We start from the raw sequence: 21,916 nt of genomic DNA on the forward strand, positions 1-21,916 counted from the left end.
CCAGATATATCATCCCATATTGAGAGACATCGTAATTAACGATAATACAAGAAAAGTTTACCTCATCAAAGTCTCATCGGAGCGTACACCAAACGGTTATGTCAAGTTGAATTGTATAATAATAATTTTCTTCGGATTATTTTTCTATTTTTTTTTACTATATTTCTCTGGCCATATTTAACAGCAACTCATTTTCTTTCTACTTTACTAAATTGAGACACGATACTCACGATACACGCATTGTTTAATGATAAAACTTTTTGTTTTTTTTTTTTTGTTTGTTACTTCTTGTTCTTCTCCCGTTGCTGTAAATGAACTGCATCATACTTACCTCTCGTAAATTTCAAAAGCCTATAAAAAAGCGCAACCGATCACTTCAAATTGGATAGATCAAATTTTTACCCTAAAGTCATTGCATTTCCTCCTTTTTACCTAATAAAAAACGTCGAAAGTCTACCATTCATATCGAATGCGTTTTGATTCATATCTTCCTCCTATATGGCCATAATTTTTGCTCCAGTATATATATGGCTGATTAAGAAATTTCTTTCAATCCCAATAAATTATACACATTATTTTCTTGCTGCGGAAGATTCAACACCTTATTTCGAACATAACATGTTTATTGTTACTTAACATGTAATGTAGCAATGTAATGTAAAGTAGAAAATGTTCTTCATACTCTTTTTTTAGATATCCATTATACATTAGATTATACAACGAAAAAAAAGAGTTTGTAATGATGAAGAAGTTAATTGTATTTTTGTAGACAATTTATTTACATATTGCCCATCTACATTACACCTTAGCCTACGCAGTTTTTTTTTCTCTTCTTAAAGAGTTAAATTCTACATTTCTTTTCGGGGTTTTTGACAAGTCATTTTACAAGTATGTAAAATGTTGAGTACAGTGAAAGAGCTTTGTTCAAAGCATAAAAAAGCGAGATGAGAATAAGTAAAAAAAAAACCTTCGTGCTACCACATATTTCAATCAATTTTTCAAAGGTTTGCTTAAGGAACGCAGAAAAAAAATGCATCGAATCTATCTACGGAGAGATATTAAGATAAAACTTTTATGTAGAACTATCATCTTAATAAGTTTTGACACATTTCTTTTTTCATATTTCATTAAATTATAAGTAAAGGTATTAAATGATGTGCGTTGAAGAAGAAGTTAAAAAAAATGTAATTATTAGCATAGGTGGTATGTGTGGTATACACAGCACACTGTACAATTTGAAGACTTTGTAACAATTTTTTTTTTCTTCAAATTTTATATTTTACCGAATAATGTTTATTCAATGCACGTGTGTGTCTCGAAAGAAGAAATCTATAGTGGAGAGAGAGAAAATTTCTTATTTGTACTTTAAGTTACATTCTTAGGCAAATATATTTCATATACAAATCCATTCATTTTTCAAATGTAATAGCCTTAGAGAAAATATGGGATTTTAATACACAAATACATATTTTGTTAATTTTTTTTTATCTTTCTTTCGTGAACTTTTTTTTTTCTTCTTCTTCTTCTCTCTATTATATTTACAATGGAAGGTATTGATGAAGATAAATATTATATTATTGAAACGTCATAATGGACAATTGCATATTTTAAAAGTCGATCTAACTGTGCATTTATGATGATGAAAAACATTTTGAATAAATCTTCTTCCATGAAACGCACACACCATTTACCCATGTTAACGAAATTGTTAAGAAAATTCTTGTGGTTTAACCATAACCAGGCAGTAATCGTTGGAAAAATTTATGGCAAACATTTATATTATATCGTCTACAAAAAAAAAGAGTAGCGCATATACAATAGAATGTATAGATTCTTTTTACTGTAAAGTGAAGACACGAAAATATACAACCAATATAAACGACAAAATGCAATTTTTTTTGTCTTCTTCAGCGACTCAAAATGTCACATTGGTGTCACGACATATTTATGGCTTGGCAGAAATTTATTATTTATTAATTATGTCACAATGTCAATATTTAAAATCGATATCGGCATTCCTCATTGAATCGTCTTAGAAGGAATTCCGTATGGTATTCTTCAAAATAAAATAAAAAATTTGCAGGCAGCCATTTAGTAGATTTAACGGATGTAACACTTACTGGTTACACATTATAGAGGCATACTCTCTCACAAGATGTATTTGATAATTAAATTTTTGTGTAGTAGAAGAGAAGTAGTGAATTTTTTGAACGCACTTAGGTTGCATGCGAGAATTTAATATGCCATTTTGTTTACACATATTTATTTGTGGTTGAAAAAGCTTACCGGATTTTCGTATTATTCATTGTATATATATAAAGCCATGCCATCATTATCATCATCTTAGTCGAGCGATGGATATTTTATGTTATTGCTTTATTGTATATTTACGACCACGATTGATTGAAGTATATGTGTCACAGAACATTTTTCTGTTACATTGTATAGATCACAAATTCAATGACGTTAGCTTTCGTCATTGTGCATTTGCATTCACAATTTTTGCAATTTGTTCTGTTAACAGACGCCTGAAAGTTGGTTCAAGGTTAAGGTAAAAATATGGACCAAATTCTTGGGACCTGCACTGACAAAAAAGTTTCGAAAAACTCTCCTGTAGCAGGTAATTTTGTCTACAGGTAATCTACATGATCTGCCGCAGCTGTATTTTTTGTATGGGGCGCTACAGCTGTCGCAGCTATTGTAGATTACCTGGAGACAAAGTTACCTGCAACAGATGAGTTTTTCGAAACTTTTTTGTCAGTGTGTCATGCTACAATTGTTGTACAATTTGACAATAATGTAGTTTTCGTTTTGAGGTGGCGCTAATTTGCAATTTCTGCAGAAGTCGTAAAAATTCTCAACAAATCTAACGGTAACACACGAATATCGATTTAAATCTATAATTAAACACGTCTGGCCACATTAGTCTTTAGACGGATTCCGCAAGCGAAAAAAAAACACTCTCGATATTGTTTTAAACCATAATCGATTCTATGACACTATAAATCTTATTTTGGCTAATTGTCAGTTCTATTCATGATTTACAATATGATTTACGAGCTTAAAAACTAATTTGCATAACTCATTTTTTTTTCTCTGTTTCAGATTTTACTTCAAAGACCAGACCATTTCAACGACAAAGAGGTATGTTGTTAACTAATATGATGAACCTGTAATCGCAACAAAAAAAAAATAATTTATAAAACAAATTAACAGTCTCAGATAGGTGTAATGCGGACTTTGAAGTGTGACTATTTTTTAGCGGTGGTATAGATTGAAAAATTGTTGATCACAAATTAATTTTATCTTTTCGATAGGCAACTTGTTGAGCAGTTTTGTTTTTTGTAGAATTTGCAAAAAGCATTCTGAACTTATTGATTTTACGCGTTTTTACCTTGTCAATTTCTGACGAATACGGTTTCGCAAACAGTTAGATAGCTCAACGAGAGTTTGTAACTTTTTATGGTGTATTTAGATTGTACTGGTTGATGAGAGAAAACGTACTTGGGATTCTTAAACACACCTAGGTATTTCATAGGAATCGTTTTTTTTTTTGAATTCTCTGAGTGTGCTTAGGCTGAAAACACACGAGCAATTTTGCGTTGCTGAGATTGACAATTAAGCTGCGATTTGCAAATGCTACAAATGCTACATATGGTAAAAATCGGAGTACAATGAAAGACGTAGCATAATTATTGACGATCTTAGCAACGCAAAATTCATCGTGTGCTATTTGCCTTGGCTAAATTCCGACATGTAAAACTGAAAATTTTGCCAGCAAGGAATTCTGGCGAAATGGAGAGAGTATTTCATAGTATTACTACACATTTTGTATTAAAATATGTGTTACCACACAGTGGACCAATGTTTCTTTGCACTTTACCATGCACTTTACGAAGAGGCGAGAAAGGCTTCAAATAATAACATTACCTATCGCATTCATAGTAGCTAACCACAAACTGCTAGCTACGAATGAATAAGTTTTGTACTTCATGATTCGATAGACTTTTTCGTGTGATCGATGGTATAGTATTCACAGAGCATTGTATCTGTGTCGCCACAGAATTTTTGTAAAAAGTCCAAGGACAGTGGTCGAAATGTCCTACGTTAGGTAACAAGTTATGAACAGTGACATAGATGACATTGATGATGTTCCAGTACCTTTTTCAATATTATTTTTGTCAATGTTATCGAGAGCATACGATTTGCTTGTTTAAATTTTATAGAAAGCTTCTGTTTTAGTGTCTACACTTTATATGAACAATAAAAGTCACATTAAATGTATTGCGGGTGGTCATTGATGTGTACAATAAAATTTACAATTCGATAAAACTGAAGTAGAAGAAAAAATATTCCGTAAATATTCCACATTTATTTTCCTAATTAATCTACACTTAACAACACCATAAAAAGAAATTATAATTCATTAACGAGCCGGTGTAAATAAACTTAAATAAAAATAATATCGTAAATTAATTGATACTAAAACACCTTCCGTTATATTACTATTACCATTCCTATTCAAACTCTCTCTCCTCATTCATTAATAACGCTCAAATGCATACAAAACGCTTAAACGCTCTTTTAGACATTTGAATAAATTATTATAAAGAAAACCATCATCATAATTGATTCAGATAACATCATAAAATAACTTGTAATATTGTTATGTTATAACATCAAATGCATCCATCATTCACGGTCATCACATCATCAAAGTTTGGTATACCGAAAATACAAAAAAAGTTTTTTTTTCTGAAATAATACACAATAAAGGAAGGTAACAACGCAGCGAAAATAATCATATAATAAGATGAAGAAAAAAAAACAACATGAGAAACAACATGCTTAATATGATGTCATCACCGCATCACGCATCATCACACACAACTCTCTTTTGGAATAAATTTTGTACCATTAATGACATAATAAAAACGAAATATTATAAGAAATGCAGTCAACGGTATATTTGGGTGATCCCAATGAACCGGTTCTTTAAACTAACATTTTTGTTGGTCTTTTCATCCGATGGAAAGGTAAATAATATTATTTTTGTACGCATCGTGTTCTTTTATGCATACAGCAAACATACGTATCTATACTTAAAAACGATTGATCGGTACCATTATTTTTACATCTCTCATGTAATGAAGACAACATACATAAGTATAACTCCACACACTATACACCGATTGCCTCCCATGTAAAAGTAAACGGTTATGTGGTGTTCATCTTTTGCATTTCCGAAAAATTCTTTTTTTTTTCATCAGAGGCAGTTCATAAATTCCATTCTTCGGAAGGGGGAAAGGGGGTTAACGATAACATACTTATTGCATGTAAACCCAGTTATGTGGGAGTTCAACAAACGTCGATTTTCGCATTTTGTTCGTAATTTATGAACGGCACCTGATTTGCTTTTTACCTCACTGAGGTTTGACTTACATTAATCAAACAACACACTGTTGCTGGGTGCAATTTATGCAATGTGCAATGGAAATAATGATTTTTGCGTGTTTATCTGATATAAATGAATCAACGGTATAATCGGGTATTGAGTCGTATTGTGGTGCAATTTAGCACAATGCAGATATTATTTGTTTTAATAAAAATAATTGGCACACATTTACTTCTTGATGTACCGGTGTGGCGGCGGTGAAAGAGAGGAGAAGAATCTTTTATATTTAGCCGGCAAGGTGTTTTTGATGTGTAAACTGGTAGTGGAAGATATTCGATTATTTTGTTTTTTGTTTTGTTCGCTCGTCTTCATCGTCGTAACTGATAACGAGAAAGATGCGTTGATCGAACCACGTTTAATTGGAAAAAGCAATCAAAAAACTGTGGTGCCACCAATGATCTATCAGTCTTAAAAACTACTAACAGACAGACTTATCAGAAGTATTGACCTAATAAACCTCACGTTCATTTTTCTTCCGACATAATGGTTGGTTATGTTTTGTTGTGCAAGTCGCTCTCTCATCACAATCGAATTAAAAATCTTAATGAATATTTAATAAGCCGGTTGATAAACTGCCACTTTTTCAGTCGTTTTGAAAGTCAAATTAAATTTTGTTTAAAAAAAAAAACAATTTGGTCACATTTAATGACTAATTTGATTAACTAAAATGTAATTTGGTAGTCGTGTGCTTTTTATTGAATAGTATAGCAACAACTGCGTGTATTTAACATACTTTCAATTAAAAGGAATGATAACCGTTAATTTTTCAATATAATGATAGTGGAAATTGAATTTATACAAATGAACATTTTAAAATGTGTGACACACATTTCATTCTCTCTCTCTCTCTCTGTCTCTCTCTTCCGTACAGTCTAATTCGATTATTGCAGACACATTGCACATAAAATATCACTTATTCAACACTAATATGGTTGTACATTTAGTATATTTTGTATGGTTATATTGCTGAGCTGATGATGTACTCGTCGTACAATGACTAAAAATTTACATTTTACATTGGACGTCATATGTTCTTTTTTCTGTTTCCTCACTTACTGCTAGAGCATTTAGCTGAACGACGAAAAAAAAAACTGAAAAATTCAAGTTATTAGACATTGGGAGTTAGTGCACGCACATATATGTATATTATACATATAACGAGTACATTTGGTACATCAAGAACTTTTTAAAATAAATATTTTAACACGTCTAACCTGTTTACGACTTCATGAATACCATTGCAGTGGTCGCATAATAAATGTTTTTGTTCATTGCAGTTTATTTATTTTAGAATACGCATTGCTGTTTTTTATTTCATCGTCATCATCATCATCATCCTCATCATAGTTTCGACAAATTATGATGCGCTTCGTTCAAAGTTAAAATTGAGTCATGAAATAATGAAAATTTTGTTTATATCGTTGCTACTTAATCGGGGATGGATTTTAGCTGTGAATCTGTTAAAGTTTGCAAAGATAGCGACGATTCAAGTAAATCGTAAAATTCGACGCACGCAATGAACAAATTAGCCATATTAGCGCTGTTGCTTCTCAAAGATTACAATCTCGTTAAATGAATGAAAAATACGCAACATAAAAAAACCGTTGAAATGCAGGAGATTGTGCTACAGGAAGTCGTATCCCACATTTTAATGAATTCATAAATCGGAAATTGGTTTACCGAAAAAAGAATCGCAGTTATAATTATTTGCCATTCAGTTGACTGTCGATACACTTCAGTTTTTAGGTCAAACTTATTATATCTGATTTTATGCCATGCCGCCGACATAAAATTGTCAATAGAAATGTTCAATATTAATTTTGTCGAAACAAATGGCGAAATTAATTAGCTGAAAGTAAGACGGTGCAAAACATAATTTTCTCATTAAATGATTCGTAATAGTAGATGCAACGCAAAGCATTTAATTTCCATTTTTATCGAGATATACAGATAGAGATATTCATTGTGTTTTCAATGCTATTTTTTAGCCATTTTCTCTCGATGGATTTCCGTAATCCTTCATTTCTGCACTCCAAATAATCAGCAGAATCTTCGGCCCAACCTCCTCCAATTAAAATGTGTTTAACGTTATTACAACACCCATACGCACCGCACACAGGCATCGATGTAATAAAAATTAATTGAACTTCCTCTTCAAATAAACATTTCTCAGACGTTTTTTTTTTTCGTTCGTTCGTCTTCTTTACATTTTTTTTAAATTGTTCTTCAGCTACGGCTCGGACTCATTAAATAGTGTTATTGGCTTGCAAAATGTATTTAAGTTCGATTTTAGATTTATTTATTTCCAATTCGATTATTATTAAAGATACGGAAGAAATTGATTCTTCCACACAAAACAGTAGTTCATTATTACATTTTTCAAGTTGTAATGAGTTGTGTGTGGAACTGATCTGAGATAACTTTATTATGGGTGTCACTACTGGTAGCAAGACTGGTAGCCTTCTTTCTTTTTGTAAATAATTTAGCACACGTGTGTATATGTTATGAATGATGGGGTCATTGATATTTCGTAATCGAGACTGAGTCAATTCAATTTTTCTGTAATTTCTTAATTGATTGGAAAATATTCTTATCGGTCTTTTTTTCTCGTCCTTCTCTCCTACTTGCCACGATAATTAATGGTTAATTAACACTGTTCCACCATGTATAAGGAGTGTAGAGCCTACTGAACATTACCTACCCAAAAGTTAATAAAAACGTGGCTATTCCCATCGAAAGTGTCATCGTCAACTTGCGTTGCATACCTTTACCTTAAATTTATAAAAGTGATGGCAGATAGAAGAATTATAATTAATTGAAACCTTGAATTGAAATACTTTATTTGCCAGACCAGACATGGTATTTTATATTTTATTTCCACAGCTTTTTATTTATTTGTATATCTCTCTATTATCCTTGGCTAATCCATACCATTTTAATTCATTACCTGGCAAATGAGTTAAATATTTTTTGATAAAACAGGAATTCATTATTAACATTATTCGCTCGTACACAATCTGTTTAAACACGAATGCGTCTGTAATACATTCCATCTATGTCATGTGTCATGTGTGAAATGGTGCGATGATATTTACCATTCAGGCAATCGACTGCTTGCAGTGGAGAAGACGTAAAAAATATGCCATGCACAACTGCATACATCATTATCTTTCGCTAAAATATATAAATAATTTATTATCAATCTTAATGATTTCCTAATCTGATTTTTCATTGTCAACAAAATAAATGAAAAACGAACTAAAATACTTATTTACATTAATTAAATCGTCTTTTTAACGTGTATATACATACGCTCTCGACTGTTCTTTTTTTTCTCTACTGAAACCATTTTTTTTGTACTCTTCAACTCTTTTTTCTTATTGATTTGCTGTTATACTCTGAAAACAGCATAACGTATTTTCATTTATATTTCATTTGTTTCACATTAAGATGTACAACGATGCACTAGTGTAGTAAATACAACAAAATATTATTCAACGAGTTGTTTGACAAGTATTGCATACTGTACGCTTGCATGTTTTATTACATTTTAAATAGTGATTATGAGGATCGACGAACGAGCAATAGATCAACTTCCAGATCGACACTATATAGAGTTTTCAAAATAAATTAGAAAATTTTTCCGTTTTAATTTCGAGGTAACGATGATGGTTGGTAATCTGTTAACGTTAGCACTCGGTTGGAAAAAGTCAATAGAATAGGCGTCATTCAAAAATAACGTTCGCTTTTTTCTCTAATTTTGCGGATTCCCTCCACTCTATGCCCGATATTTTTTCCTGTAACTTCATTACAGTCACACTTTTGCTGTACACCCGTTTTGTCCATAAAGGCGGACGTCTTTAATGAACAACGCCTTAGATATTTTGGTTTGAGGTTTGTGGAATGACGAATGCAAAGGCTAAAATTTCACTCTTCTACGAGTTTCAAGCATCGCGTACAATATAATTTTGATGCCTTTGACGCGATCTGTCCAACTCCCAAATATTTAAAGCATAAATTTTTTCGACATCCCTTATCCACCAAAGTGTACCAAATATTTTACAAAATTGTACTGAAACAGAATCCTTTTGCAGTTGGAATTGAATCAACAAAAAATGCCCTTGATGGTCTTTCACCATCAAATTGATTAAATGTCTGCAGACTGAAAATGTATTGAACGGTAACGAGAGCACATCACGAGGACAGAGATTAAAATGTCGAATAGAAATTAGCTGAAGCTAAGAAAGTGTTGCTTTGTTCGAAACGAAATCCCAGCAACAAATAATGACAATAATTGCAATTTCACCAAGGAAAAATTATCTCGCTTGGGTGTTAACGATTAATTATTTTCGATTGTGCCAATTTTGCTCACAGTCCAATTACCTTAGTGTGGTTTTTTCTCAAGTACTTTTTTTTTCTTCAGTTCATAAAATTTCACGATTACACTCTGAACACGACATATTGACAAAAGATTCTTGTCCCCGATTCGACAATTCTAATTTAAGTAAATCTTACAGTACTCGGAATTAATGCACATTCGTGCCTCAATTAGAGACAAAAAGAACTATTTTAGTTTGAAAATAAAAAATAAAAAAATAGAAAAGAAATCGGAGAATTAGAAAATAAAAAAAGCAGAAAAATAAATAAAATCAAAAGAAAGAAACGTAAGAAAATAATCCTCAGGCAGATTAGCAAAACGTTTTCTCATTTTCTGGGTGTTTTCGTACAATAGAAATAACAACAGTAAAATTAAAACGCATTAAATCTTTTAAATTCCAATTCATCTGGACTAATTACCATAACACATCTAAGGTCAGCATTTCATTGTAAATCGCTTAAATGTTACAAAAGCTATTCGAAAACTTAAGTGTTGTGTTCGGAAACAGAGAGAAGAGAAAAAAAAAAACTGAAGCAAAATCATTCATTATTATTACACTCTTTCAAGACCCGATTAAAACCGTTTTCAAGTACAACCAAATTCGTCAGCTAGTTCAGAAAAAAAAAACATTTTCTCCATTTTTATTCAAATAACAATTCGGTAAAAACGAAAGTTCAAAGAACTTTTTGATTTTTCTGTTTAACGTAAAAAAAATTCTTATGGTAAAATGAGATCAAATATAAATAACATGTTAAAATAATTGTGATTCTGGACGACTATATTATTTGTTTGTTTTTGTTTATTAATATTTAGAGAAAAAAAGAAGATACGAGAGTGAAAAAGAATGAAGGATGTAAAAATGAAAGACACAACAACAGCAACAAAAAAAAAACTTTAAAAAAAAATATTTTCTTTTACTTTTCAAATCCAACGATATTCTCCACTTCAAGAATTTGTTGAGTAAATATTAACCGAACCTCCGAAGCAATGGACTTCAATTTACAATACATGATAAAAATTCTAAGGTAGTGGTTTTATGCAACTAACTATTGGTGCCTGGTACTTTGGTTTCAGGTCCAGAGCGTGACGGTGCACGTGCAGATAAAATGAAATTGAAACAAAATAAAATATAAAAAAAAAAAATTATTCCGAACCAATACGACATCAAGTGGGTCTTAAAACCTTATGGTTTATACATACATAATATTGTATTTCTTTTGTGTAATCAATGGCTACAATGGAATGGTGTTGTAATTAACAAACACCACAGAAATACAACAAGAGGTTGGAACATTATGGAAAAGTGTTTGAATGTTTATTTGAAAATAGAACATTTAGTTATTTCAAATTTATTAGAACTTTGTGGTAAAAACACCTAAGAGGCCACGGAAAAAACATGCTTCAGCTAATTAAAGTTTTTACAAATTTAGCGCTTGGTTGTGTTCTTATCGATATTATTTTACAATGAAATGTTGTACGCTGAAACAAGAGAAGTTCTTATTTTAGTTGATTAGAAAACAGTTACAAAATAAAAACAAAAAACAAAGTTACGTAGAAGAAGCAGCTAGAAAATCTGCCGTTGAATTAAAAGAATGTTTTATATTCAAATGCGTTGTGGGAATATTTTTCACGAAAAAAAAAAAAATTGTTGCATCCTATTGAATATAAGAACCATATTTGGTTGAATCAGCGTCATTTGATTAATCGAAAAGGTTCAAAGATCTTAGAAAGGAATTCGGATGGAAATTATTCATACGAAGAAACCATTCTACAATGTTGCAGATCCCGAACCGAATTACATTCAATTAAAATGCACTTGTGGTGTGGCATAATGCGAATAATATATTCGAAAATGTGTAAATAATTAAACATGTCACAATTGAGTACAAATAGATTCATTGAAGATATTTCTGCATGTCTTTTGATTTAATCTCTAGAACCTGTTGTGGTGCAGCTCATAAATATGCACTAAAAAAACTAGTTTTTAGCAATCTACTTGCACTGTAACGTTTTTATTTTTTGCTAATTTAATGACAAGCTTTGTAGAAGAAAGATAAAAACATTTCCATTTCAAATTCAAGTTTGTAGTGTGTATACATACAAGCAGTGCAATAATGATAATTGGCTCACCCGCTCATTATCTCTACCAATAAAATTATTGATAATTTAGAAACCGAACTGACCTTTCTCTAGGAATTTACATGAAAGAAAGTAACAATTGTTCGAATGCATTCTTAATGATATAACTAAGGTTACTAGTAATTGCCAATAGAATAAAATCAAACATATCCATTCGCATTCAACAGTGCATAGTACTAAATCAAGCACAGATTTGTATATAATTTCAGAGAAAATACACTGCATGTCTGCCAGACCACATGATATACACACTAAAAGACGTGAAAATATTCTAATAAACACAAACAAACTGTATAAAGTTTATTAACTTCTTATCGAGCTTCACACTGACTTGTACTTAGAACCACAGAACAATTGTTATATATAACACATTATTAGGTATACATCAGCCTATGTTACTTATATTATCACGTAGTCGGTGCCTCTCTCTCTCTCTCACACACTCTCTCTCTCTCTCTGCGGGTCTTTTGAGAATGATCGCAGGTGAATTTGATGAACGGTTGATGGTTCGGTTTAGTTGGTTTAGTAATAACATTTTCAGAATGATTGCTTGCGAATACGAAACATTTTTGTGTTCATTTAGTAATTTGTTGTCTCTGGATTCACCTTTAACAGACGGAAATTGTATCATTCTTTTAACAGTTGAAACTGTTACTGCTTTTAATCAAAGTGTTTTAAACAGATTGATCCATAATCTGGGACTTTATTAGTTTGAACATTTTGCTACAGAAGATCTCACTAGTCAAAGATCTTCGTTTATTTCTGCCTCTTCTGTCGATGGTTCGTTGATATTTGTGAAAAAGTAAATGTTGTTGGAAAATGGGCATAACATTCGAATTAATTACAAACGTTACATTATGTGCCAGACATTTTCTCAACTACAAAAAGATGATTACCGCAATTAAGATAAAATCAGAGCTTAATGGTGCTACCATTAGAACTAACAATTTTTGAAAGTGAAATATTGCTGGTGGCTCTGCAGATGCATTTTGTAAGACGTTACCCAATATTTAATAATTTTTAATCTTTGATTTGCTTGGGTAGGTTTCATTGAAGAATTAAGAATAAAAGTTTTTTTTTCTGTGCACGGTTTTTGCATAGAGCTACGTGAATAGTTTCCGATATACCACAGAATAATAGAGGCAATCAGTTACTTGTAAACTAAATTGAAAATTCCTTCGGGAGATACACCACATTCCGTCGAACTAATGTTATTGAATAGATAAAAGTAAATAGCGTAATGCTAAAGGTATTAGATATGGGTTGGATCATATTTTTCTCTTTCAACCGTTTTTTTTTATTCTTCTTATAAATAATAGTGGTTTGCATGATTTATCATAATTTTAAAATTGATTTGATCGGAGGCAATGCACTACCGGGAACACAAATGCGACAACTGATGAATGTATACATTTTGTCACGTAGTTTAAACCTTTTTTGTGCAATTTTCGAACGAAAGTTGGGCGGGAAATTTGAAAACGAGTCTGAAATGTATTAAGCTTATTTCGACGAACGATATTCAATATTCATATTCAATAGGTATTAGATACAGTGTTTCAACGAATTCCTCCTTTCATTCGATCGAAAAATATTCTGTTCTATTTGACAAATGCCACACAAAATTAAATTAAATGTCAGATGTGAACAAAGTATTCGATTGCACGGTTCTGAAAAATCGATGGAAATGCAAATAGGGTTTGATGATGATGACGATGGAGATGTTTTTAGGTTCAAAGTAAATCTAATAAAAAAGTAACTGTAGCGTACCTATGTTCATTTTAGTGGCATAGAAAAATAGAAGCGAAAAACTGATACATCCAATGTATATAATAGGTATAATATGCACAGAACAAACACAACGTTATAAATAAATTGCATAATAGAGATTTCTAATCTAAATAACAAGAGCAAATTACCAATTCAAATTTCTACCTAGGCGATATTGCACCAACATGAACCCACATCTCTTTTTCACCATCTGCAGTTGATGGTACCCATTTCACAGTAAATATTCTGATGTCATTGGTCACCTCTTAACACCCGTGAAAATCTCACGAGCCAATGTCGCGTTATATTCAACAGTTCATTTAAATTTTTCGTTTGAAGAACACCACGCCAGTAGTGTTTCGAGCGCGCTTCAACAGTCAATGTTACAAGACGAGATAAAAGTATACTATACAAGGAATTGCAACAGAAAAAAGAAGAAGACAATGAAAAATGTATTAACAAGGCAAAGAATAACGAAAACAAATTTATTTTCATTTTTTTTTTCGTTGTTTCTTATTTTCATACAGTTTGCTCTTCTTTATAGTTCGATCTTTTAAATTTGCTCATTAATAGTCATGACCGCACTTCTTCTAAATGATATAAAACAACCAACTACCCATTCTTTTTTCTTTATTGAAATCAAATAAAAACTGTTTTTTCTTTATTTTGCAGATTTAACCAGCCACTGAGCAAAAGAACAGGTAAGCTAAGCTAACTATGTGTATATATATAAATATTGCTATTCCACAATAGAGAATCAACCACTTGTAATTGGCTTTGGTTCCTCGCACAAATCGGTTCATAGCTTTTTCGTATTGCCACTTTCGTTTGGAAATGCGCAATTCAATACGGGCATTTATGATGAAACCATTTGCATTCCATTTTACATTTTTACCATAACCTCGGAATTTATTGTTTGAATGGGCAAGTTATTTTGTACACTTAAATGTACAACAAGGTTGGAATGCGTATCTGCGATCCGTAATGGAAATAATTTCATCTTACTTTACGTGACCTTAAGTGTAACAAATTATTGAAGGATATTCGAAATGAAGGACTAGATTCGTTGCCATTAATAACATTCAGTTCAATTCGAACAGATTCAATCAAAGTGCTAAAGCAATGAGCTTCGAAATGATTTGCTGCTTGTTTATGTCAATTCATAATTTAAAAATATTTATTTCTCGTTTGTAATAATAACACAGTACACACAGCCTATTCACTGATTGTGAAACGGTAAAATCTGCTTTAGTTTCAACATATTTTTTTCTTATATAATTTTCATCTTATGTTGTTCTTTATGAATACAGATAGAAGAATAAAAAAAAACTTAGTGGAAATGTGTACGCGCTTTGATCAATAATCTTGTTCTATTACTCTTAATCTTATCGCTTTAGGTCTGTAAGCAACAGTTGCATATGCACTTCGCAGATTATGCATGTATATAGAAAAATGTTCAGTATACATTCTTATGTAGAACTATTGTAATTTATGTTCCATGCATTGCGGCATGAGTTTATTTGAAATGGATTACTCTTGTCGAATAATCTTTCAGTTAATTTATTATTTTCTATAACGAAATTTCTTCACCATTTTATTTGAAGTAAAAAATATATCAAATGAAGTCGGTGAATAGAAGCAACATTTATAAAGTAAATATTGTGCAGAAATCACACACACGTCATGACAATTCATTATCATTTCCCTTTTTACTTATAAGACCCTGCGTTAATTGTTATTAAGTGTGCAAAAACAAGCGATATTCATTTTATTAATTGATGAATCGCGTGTCCTCTTTTTTAGTACTGAGAGTTGCGCATAATAGAATTAATTCGAAGTATCGTTTCAATTAAATTTCCTTCTCATGTTATCGGATTCTATGCAGCAGCTAGAAAAGATATTAATTCACTTTAATAAAATAAACAGCTACTTTGTTAGTTGCGTGTAACACTTCAATTGTGACCAGGAAAGCAAACATGTTTGCAATTAATATATTACCCACTAATTGCCGAGTGTTTTAGATCAGCTAATTACCTCATCTATCGTTTGGCCTTTGTTTTCTAACGCAACAAAATAAAATTTATTTTATTTATTTATTACACAAAATGGTATAATAGAACCTATAAATGCATACCAGAACTTGTCGGTTCGACCGGAAAAAAGTTTCGATAACAAGAAAACAAAAAAGATATATGGAACGGGATGGGACAACTTTTCGGACTGTCTAGATCAAGTTTTATTAATAATCGTGTCAGAAGAAAATGTTTTTTGCATTTATATAATACTGGACTGTTCGTATATAATACGAGATGAGGACGTATGTTTGCGATAACATTCAACATATTTTAAATTAGTTCAAGTGGTTACAGAAATATATATTTTATATTATGTGCGTTGGTGTTGCTATTCAGGGAAACACGAATCACAACGCAAAACTTATTTTAATAAATATAAATGTCTTTGGGTGTTGCTTTTCACACTTTCCGCACAATATTTATGGATTTTCTTCGATGTTATTTGATACTTCTATACTGGAGGTCGCGTCAATTTCGTCGCCACATCTTCGATGTTATTTTTTGATGTCATATATATTTGTGTGTGATAGAATATAACGAAACATTTGTGGGATCTCACTCACCTGCAGTAACAATCAATTTCTGAGTGAATTTATCGGCTGGATTATCATGTCTTACACCCATAATTATTGATTTAAAATTCCGGTAGTCGAATCGCGTCCATCGTTTTGTATTGAAGGCAGATAATACAATGTATAAAATCCATGAAAATATGAAGTTAATAGTGGGGAAAAAATGGGTAATTAAGAGATACTTCAGCGAAAATACAACGTACGTTAGTGTAAATACACATGTAAATGTAAATACTTGGACACGATTAATGGTAATTTTCCTCCCAGCATAAAATATTCATGCATAAGGTAGCTAGTCTATTCATACCACAATTAGTTTTAAAGATTGAATGGCTAATTAAATTATTCGCTGAAGCGAAAATAATTTTTTCGCAAGCACTAATCAAAGGCTGCTTTCGGATTGAAAACATAATCCACGTTATACTGACCCAAACGCATATTATCTTGATGGAAAGTTCGTAAACAAAATCAATAATATTGATTACACATCATCAGAGAGTCCATTCAGTAAATGAATAGAATTCTTTCAATTCCATTCGTAATAAGTCCGTTAGATATAGCAAAAAAAAAATTTTTTTTTTGGTTTTGTATTATCGTAAAACGATAATATTTACATAAAAAATTGATCGACGATTTCCCATATATACACATCCAAATATCGATTTATTTACAGCGAATTGCTTAATCATTGTTAGAATCAATCATCGGATATGTATAGATGTATGTTTTCTGGTGTATTGTTGCGCGCGATCGACGAACAAATCTTTATTTTATATATATTTCGTTTAGATTGGAAAAACATTTTGCATTACGAAATTATATTAAACTAAAACGATCAATAATGTGTACCATCCCATGTTGGGATAATCTAATGGAATGGGCAGTGAATTTTACCGTTTTTATTAATGCAATGTATTAAATTGTTGTGCATTATTATAGCTTGCAATAAGTTCTTTTCTTTTTACACAAATTGTAATGAAGAAAAAAAAACTGGATAATAAAAGAAAAGTTAGAATATGGAACATTTTGCTGTTCATTTTTTTTGCATTAATACATTAGCCGTAATTGTGGGAAATTCGTTTGTTATACACATCGTTCCAACATTTTTACGCACTTGAATATTATGCAGTAATCTCTCATATCATACCACATCACATCATAATACAATATTTCATTTTTCATTTCGTTCTGGAGCAATTTATGATATAACATCCAGACGAATTGAATGAAGACGCGCTAGTTTGCGAATTAATTTAGTTTCAATTGAAACACCTTTTGCATTTCTTTCGCTAATCACATGCATTACATAATAATATTAGGTATAAATATAACCTTCTCGGAGGCTTCCATTCCGATTCAATTTACAATGGTAATCAGTGAACGTGGAATCACTCGATGTTATACATATTATGTACATATGTGTGTACGGTCGGTGATCAAGGCCATCTAATAAATGATAATGATTGAAATTATGATTGTTAGAGCTATGACTTACAATGTTTCAAATGTCTCATCCATTTAAATGACAGAGTACACACGAACTGACGACTTAACTGACTGTTGGTTAATGTTGTGACTTTTACGAGATATATTAGTTTTACAGAAAATAGGTCTTCTGTTGAAATGGCAGAGTTAGATGATTCGGACGTAGTAACGACAGAGTTAAATTGAATTTAAATGTTGCTATTTCGGTTTGTGCTTCCGTTTCGTAATAAATTTCATTTCAGCGACACCAAATTATTCCTCTACAAAACCATTGATATTAAGCAATAACCCGAAGCTTTATCTGTTTATACTCCGTTTCAGCGGGTATACGACTGGTTTTTCGGATTTGAGAACAACAAGCAACAAGCAATAAATTGCAATTCATGTGGTGAAATTTTCTAAATAATGCACGGAATTATTCCGCGACCGTTGAAGGATGAATATGGTTTATTGACTGAACAAACACTTAAAAATAGTTCACTGATTATGTACATCCAGCAATAACTCACATGATTGTTCCATGCACAAACCATTTTGTATGTCCATTACACATTACATTATAATACGATGCACACCACTCATATAATTCCATCAAAATCGCCTAAAGATTTCTTTCCCGAAGATGAAATGGATGTTTCGGAATTTATGATTGTTTTTTTTTCTATTCTTAAAACGATAAAAGCTATTACTGTTTTCATGAGTTATATTAAAGATTATAGATATGGGATTATTTCATTTTGATGATAGTTGCGTTCAAACGTAGGATGGATGATGAGATACACAAAACATTTTTGATGAAAAGTGAATGTTATTTTATTTATCATAGATTATGATATGCGTTACACGTATTGAATATTTATTTACATGTAACATGTACCGTATATTTAAATGCTCATAGGAGTATAACCGCTGCAAGATATATAAAATATCCACGTTTATTAAATGCATTAACCAGACACTGTGTGTTCGTAAGTAGATCTGGAAAAAAATCAATGTTGTTTTAATTGAGTTCATAAAGAATACAGTTCTAAATTGTACTCTAGGTCATAATGTAAGACAATTTCATCTTACACACTTTTCGCCGTGTTAAAAAGATGTTGTTCGACGAGATATTACTCGGATTAAATTTAGATTTTTATTTCCATCCTCATTTCACGTATCGACAATAAAATTATAACAATTTTCCATTTATTATTTAAAAGAAAAAATCGAAACGATGCATCGTTTCCGTCACTAGTAAAGATGGAAGGAACCAGCGAAATAGTTATTTATAAACAGAGGGTAGAAAATAGGAAATTCCAACAAGAGCAAAGTTTTGCGGAAAGAGTGGAACAAGGAAACCGCCTATTTCCAGAAGTGAACACATCCCTTTTCATATGTGCGAAGTGTGATTATACATTCTTCTCCACGAAACAAAACGTTCAATTTGTTACAACATTTTTCAAAACTAGACCAAAGATGACAGTCCAGGGCTACCGTAATTTGGATGTAAAAAAAACCCAGTAGTTCTTTGGTTATTTCTTCCGAATTACGGCAGAGTGAAGAAAATTCATCCCTATTTGGATTTCATTATATATACCATCTGTTATCGATAACGAGACTTCAGAAATCAGCGAAAAGCTCTGACCAAAGCGATCTTATATAGCAAGAGTCATGTTCAAAGAAATGAAGTAAAAGATTTAAAATCAACCTCTTGAAAATCTTATATCAAATGAAGTAATAGATCCGATAGTAACACTGCTGATATGCTTGCCGTCTGGGAACGGTTAAATTAGCTGACACCATGGAATGGGAATTGTCACACTAGTTAAAATAACAATGTCCAAACAATAATGTTGTAGGCGGTCTTACTAGCAAAGCCATGCATAAATGAGAATTACTGTAAGTGTGATCAGGACCCTCTAGAGTAAGACAGTTTCTCGAGCTGACTCTCAGTTGAATTGTTAGGGATGTTATTGAAAAACAAAATTAAGTGAGTGGTCAACGCAACCGGTGGTTTTTTCATGACCTAAATGTTGTGACAATTAATCCTTTTACAGACGGTTACCCAATTTGTTATCGACAGTGACGATACATAATTGGTGAGCTGGTGTGGTCTTTTTATAATACGTCATGCCTCAATGCGTTGAAAATGCATATAATCAACACATGTAACAGATTCGATAATTATATACTGGTGGTTCGATCATCGTCTGCTTAAGAGAGTTGATTTTCGCGAGATGATTCATATCTGGACGAAGGAAGCGACAACTCTTCTTTATTTTGATGTTATAACGTTCGAACTATTTCCTTGTAAAAAAAATCCACTCAACCACCAGAAGCAACCGTAGAATAAACATTTTATTTTAGATATAATAATTAGGCTGAACAAAATGAAATTATTTGAATTTTTAATCATAGTAATTTGGTCGTACACCGCAAAATATTATTTCAAACTTTAAAATTTTATATTACCTTAATGACAACCGTTTATAATTCATCAAAGCCAACAAAAATCTTAACAACTTAATTTGTCAGAAATGATACCGGCACGTAAAAAAGAGGTCCATGTTCAGTTCATGTTCGTTTTTTTTTGTTCTCCTGTCGCAAACCAAACTATTGACCAATAAAAATATGCGAAGATCTGTATAAATATTTTGGCATTTTTCGGTGTAATCCATAGCCATTGTAATTATATTTTAATCAACACCACTGCCATACACAATGATTCGTATTTTGAACGGGTTATTCACATTTTGCCGTATACAATGGTAATGATGTGGCTACTTTTTTTTCTTAACATTTTAATTTTAATGATGATGAAGGCAATTTTTTTTTCTGTCATAATAATGAACTTTTTCATTTTATTAATAACTTCTCAATGTCTGTGTCCGAGTCCATTGAGTTATACACATCAGACCAGTTTATTTATTCGATAAACAAATTGATGCTATAATTCATTGAGTGCTCAATTTATGAAGATTCAAATATGGAAACAAATTAAAATTTTGAAATTTATTAGCAAATAATAAAAATCTTTTGAGAGAAGGAAGAAGACGAGAAGAAATGGAGAATCAACCACAAAAAAAAATAATCATTTATTTAAAAACAACAATTCAATGCTCCATATATGAATATGTGTGTGCCTGGCATATAGCAAAATAGTAAATTAGTAAATTGAAAATTATATTTTAAAATATAAAATGCATAAAGAATTTCGATCGATTCAGTTGTCGATATAAACTATCGATAACACAACACTAGAGATCGAAGATTACCTGTCTGCCCGGCTAATAAACTATTCCAAATAGGGCAGTAGGTATTTAACTGTTATTAATTCAATCGAATTTAATTTGTAGATGTCGTGTTTTTGACTTACAAACGTTCGCTTCAATAACATGCATAAGAAGAACTTTCAGAAATATTCTGTGTGCAGATATTTGCTATTGAACAAAAATTGTTTTTTTTTTTTTTAAATATATTTTTCATTTTATTTCTTTTGCAAAATAATGAGAACAATTTTTTTTAATGATTCATTTTTGTTAGTACGTAGCACATTGCACACAGTTGTTTATATAAATGTATAAAGAATAAAAAAAAATTGTTCTAAATGCACAATGTTGCAGTTTTGCAAATATAGAAGAGTTCCAGGCAAAATCAAGTTGGTTATACGCATTTTGTAAAATTTAACGAAAGACATTGATTGACAATTGTTTGGTTGGTTTTAAACGCGCATTTACTTTCTTTGCGGATCGATGAGCGGTTAGGAAGAGCGAAGCCGTGTGTAACCGTATACGACAAGTCTAAATGCATCTATGGCGATATCAATATTATTGAAAGGCTTGGATGTATATTATATATAGAGAGAAAAAAGGACTTACTTGAAAAACCTTACTTGGAAATATTGTAAAATAGTTTTTCGGAATTTAACCCATGCGACTTTTTTTCATTTTATTTCTTTCAATTTTTTTTTTTTTATATTTTCATTTCATACGTAATGCACACACAGTATTTTATACATGTTCAGTTCGTCTATTCAAAAACATATAGCATGAAACCTCTAACT

The 21,916-nt window shown here is 31.3% G+C and overlaps 1 protein-coding gene across 1 annotated transcript in view; it reads left to right on the forward strand.

Annotated features, from left to right (window-relative positions):
• LOC119067908 overlaps nt 1-21,916 on the forward strand; it is a 103,849-nt gene that overhangs the window by 44,487 nt on the left and 37,446 nt on the right. The window contains exons 2-3 of the mRNA XM_037171200.1: nt 3,106-3,144; nt 14,412-14,440. The gene's annotated coding sequence lies outside the window, so the exon portion shown is untranslated. The remainder of the gene's footprint in view (nt 1-3,105; nt 3,145-14,411; nt 14,441-21,916) is intronic.

This window comes from Bradysia coprophila (assembly GCF_014529535.1).
Source record: "Bradysia coprophila strain Holo2 chromosome X unlocalized genomic scaffold, BU_Bcop_v1 contig_130, whole genome shotgun sequence".
Classification (NCBI taxonomy): domain Eukaryota; kingdom Metazoa; phylum Arthropoda; class Insecta; order Diptera; family Sciaridae; genus Bradysia; species Bradysia coprophila.